We start from the raw sequence: 4389 nt of genomic DNA, 5'->3' as shown, positions 1-4389 counted from the left end.
CTCCAGGGCAAACTACATAAACCAGTCAAAAGAAAACAGAGTAAAAAAGAGTCTCGAACTATTTGAGGTCAATACATGGCCATTTCTCTTATCTTTCCATTAAAAGGGAGAAATGAAAGATTTTAATCAGATCAAACATGATCACATATTCCATCCTTAAGTGAAATGCTTATATATTTAAAAGCAACAATCAGGTGTGTCCTATCTAACCAAGAAGGAAGAGTTTCTCTGCAATCAAATGTAAGTTTTTAGGAAAAAAAACACATCATCTATGCCTTGTTTTGTATCAACTTGAGCCTTCAAAAAATTCTATATACCCTACAATGCTCATATAACTATAGATTTTAAAGAGCCTTCCCGAATTAGACAACCTTTCAGTGTACTGCAACTACAGTTTCTCAACACCCAAACAAGCACAGTCAAAGGACTTGATGTCATGGCCAGCTCAAGACTCAGTACTGTGAGCAGCCAGTCCCGGCACTGCCAAACTGCTGCCTGAGCAAGTGCAGGCAGAGGAGGCTGCACCATTCACTAATCAGCTGTCATTAGTCTCAAAAGATGAGGTGTCTGTATGGCTAACCTTTCGGAGACCAAGAGCTTGCTCTGCAGGGAGGATAGCAAAGGGGGGTTCCGCCAGCCTCTTCTCAGAAAAGGAACTTTGCCTTTCCAAAGAAGCAACACATAGTTTGTAAGAAGAGCAGCAAGCTCAAATCCCTCCATTGGCAATATTCATTAACTTGGATTCTGTTGCCTCTCAACTTGAAATTTTGTGATTATGATTCTGGACTGGGACTGGCTGATAACTCTGCTACAACATTAGGACTCTTGGACTTTGCCCAACCACTCTTGTGCAGTTTTGGATTTGGCAAGCTTGCCGGGCTTTGAGGGAACCTGATTTTCCTGTGTGTATGTGTGCACATTTGCACACACACATTTCCTTTGACATTTTACTTGCTTGAAAACCTCCTACCAAATTTTGCAGTTCTCTGCACGTTCGTGAGCATAGGTTTCTGAGACAGAATACCTGGAGTTCCAACATATATAGAGGATTGATTTACAAGATCAAAATTAGACCACATTACCTAAAAAACATACTCGTTACTTTAGAAAAACTTACACAGCAAAAGAAGAAGAGAAAGGGAGAACCTGTGTAGGGACACTTCCTAATTGCTTCTTAATAATCAAAACCAGCCTTAAACCATAATACTAATTTCTCTGATATTGTTCAAATGTGTACAATTTTCACTGAAACTGCCAAGGTTAGAGTTGCAGCACCAAATGTTGTAAGCTAGTACACAAAATTAGACATATCATACATGATATTTGGGTAGATTTTGAAAGAAAGATATTACTACTGCAGTATTGCCATTATAATTACTAAATAAATATATTGTGCCCTGTTTCTCCAACAATACGGCCTCCCCAATAGGAAGTCCCAGCATGTTTATAGGCATTAAATGAAATTAAGCCCCTCCCCCCAAATTAAGGCCTATATTAAAACATGCGAAATGGGGGGGAAATGGGGGGGGGGCTTGCTGTTAGGAAGTACTTTTGTTGCACACCTGGATATGGTGCTGCCTGCGTTGACCCTGATACAAACTGCCCCACCAACGCCAAGGTCAACATCCAAGCCATTGCCACCCACCCTAAGATGCAAGCGGGGGAATTAAGTCACCCCCGAAAAGACAGCCTAGCCGTTTTTTCGGGGCTCAAAAAAAACAAAACAAAAGACCTGGCCTTATTATATGAGAAACACGGTAAGTACTGTTTGTCCCTTCAGGTTTCGTGTATATGTTTGTGTGCATACATACACACACACACACACACAATGATTTTGTGCCATCAAGTCATTTTCTATTTCATTTAAATTTTCTCCATGATGATTGTCCCTAACCTGTTCTTTCAGGTCTCCCAACAGTGCACATTTGCACTCAATATAACAATTAAATATCTGATTAAAAATATTTATTCCAATGCCAATTTGATGTGTTTGTACATGCAATAATATTTAGGGAGGCATGATTCATTTTTATCAAAGTACCAACTTAAAACATTGCTAGGAACATGCTACAGATATCAATATTTGCTTGATGCCAGTTATTCAATAATACTGAAATTTATTATACTTTATGACACCATATCAATATATTATTACAAGGCAGCATAAACGTCATCTCATAATGACTGTAGAGGTTTTCAGCACATTGTTCTTTCTTCTAATGCTTCCTAGTATCTTTCTTCATAAACCTATTCCTTATTCCCTCCATATTTGACAAAAGGATCACTATGAAATGAAGGCAAAGCATTAAGATTCAGCTGCTGATTGCAGTATGAAAAAAAAATGAGTTAGGTTCATTATATTTCTATTATTTAAGATAGTACAAGATATGCAATCTCATGTTCGGTGTATAGAAAAGCTTTAAATGAAATGACATACAGATAGCTAACCCTTGCTTAACTATGGTCAGTGGGATTAGCAGCTACTTCCTTAAGCAATGTGGTTGTAAAGCAGAAGTCACATGACCACATCAAGTTACAATGGCCATTGTGGCAGTTCTAGTTTCCATTGTAATGCACATTCCATGTGGTCAGCAACGTCCTACAGTTATGTGATCATCATTTGCGACCTCCTGACACTTTTTTCATTTGACTTTGCTTGTTGAAAGCCAGCAGTGAAGGTCACAAATGACAATCAGGGGACCACAGGAATATTGCAAAGGCTGCAAGTACAAGGATCTATTGTTAAGTCTCCTTGTTTACCACTGTTGTAACTTCAAACAGTTGCTGAACAAGTGGTTGTTCAACGAGGACCATCTGTACTGGAATTGTTCTCTTACAAAGCCAGATATACGCTGACAACTCTTTCACTCATGGCAAAATACATTAATGTCCACCAATGTAAGGCATGAAAAACAGGTTTACATGTGAAGGTTTAAATTAAGTGATTTAATTCTAAAAGTCTAGGCCCAGAAATCTTTCCAACTAATGGTCAGCCTCTGGTTAGAGTTAGATAAGGATCAATGCCATTCAAGGTTATTAATTTGCTTGTAGCTAGGTAACAAATCTAAACTAAGCCGTCTTTTAACTCTTCTCCCTGGCTCTGCCAGTCCTTCTCCTACAACTAATTAAACTAGTAAAGATTATTTAGAATTCAAAGTATCAAGCCTATCAAGTCAAAATGGGCATATACTGTTTTTATACTAGATATGCTCTGCCCACATTTATAATATGCTTGGTTACATTGCCACTGGAATTTGTTATCATTCAGGATACAAGACAATCAAAAACCAAAACAGGTTATAAAGATGATGATACAGACAACTGTGACAATTATTAGAAATGCTAACCAAAGCATAATATAGGGCACCACTTTCCATTTTCCCAGTTATTTAATGTAATATATAGCTTGCCAACCTATAAAACTAAGTCCATCCAATGTAATTGTTGTTGTAGTATTCTGCATGATTCCTAGAAACACTGGGCTGAAGGGACAATAAACGTAAGAATAATCATCTTGTTCAATATTCTTAATCTACTTTCACATGATATTTACGAACACTAGTTGGACCTGTATTTCTGCCATTCTTTCAATCACTTTCCTTAGTGCTATAGGAAGCTCACCAAAACTCCAGTGTCACGACATTGTTCTGATCAACCAGGAGAAGGGTTCAGAATCCTTCTGCACATATATAAAGATTCTCTGAAATGAGACAAAAGAATACATAGTAAAAAGATTTTTTTTTAAATATAACCTTGGAAACAAATGTAACAGCAGGATGCATTACTTGAAAAATTATCCATCCTGCAATTAAAAACCCAAACAAACTTGTAGGGATGTTAAGAAAGAACAAAGAATACAGTTATCTTGTGTTTTTAGCAAAACATCTTATCAATTAAAAAAGGGAGGAATAAAAGAAAAAAATCAATAATATAAAGCATCTTTCCAACATGCATACTGAAATCCAAATTGAATTTGGACAGAGAAAATTAACAAAATTAAATTGAAACTCAAAATATTAAATAGGGATGAATTCCAAACAATGCACCCATCTGAAGACAAAAAACCAACAACATTCACACTCCAAAAAGATAGCTTGTGACAGACAGCCAAAAGGACTGTCTGCACAAGCCATCTTTATTTTAGCAACAGTACCTCCACAAAAGCATCATCATATAACTAAACAGAAAGCACAATACTAGAGAGTCCAGATTTAAACTTCAAGTAAAAATGAAGAATGTGATCAGGACTCTGAGATTTAGAAAACCAAACTTGGAGACATATAAAAAGTGAAAAGCAGAAAAAAAGCGAATAGACAAATTGGTGAGACCAGACTGTCTCATTCTCTTTATTGACTATGATGTCTTTATCAACTCAGCTTGATAAAGTAT

This window comes from Pseudonaja textilis, chromosome 7, assembly GCF_049901715.1.
Source record: "Pseudonaja textilis isolate UNSWEBS1 chromosome 7, rPseTex1.2, whole genome shotgun sequence".
NCBI classification, from domain to species: domain Eukaryota; kingdom Metazoa; phylum Chordata; class Lepidosauria; order Squamata; family Elapidae; genus Pseudonaja; species Pseudonaja textilis.
The sequence above is the reverse complement of the archived record's forward strand: the minus strand, read 5'-3'. Positions refer to the sequence as shown.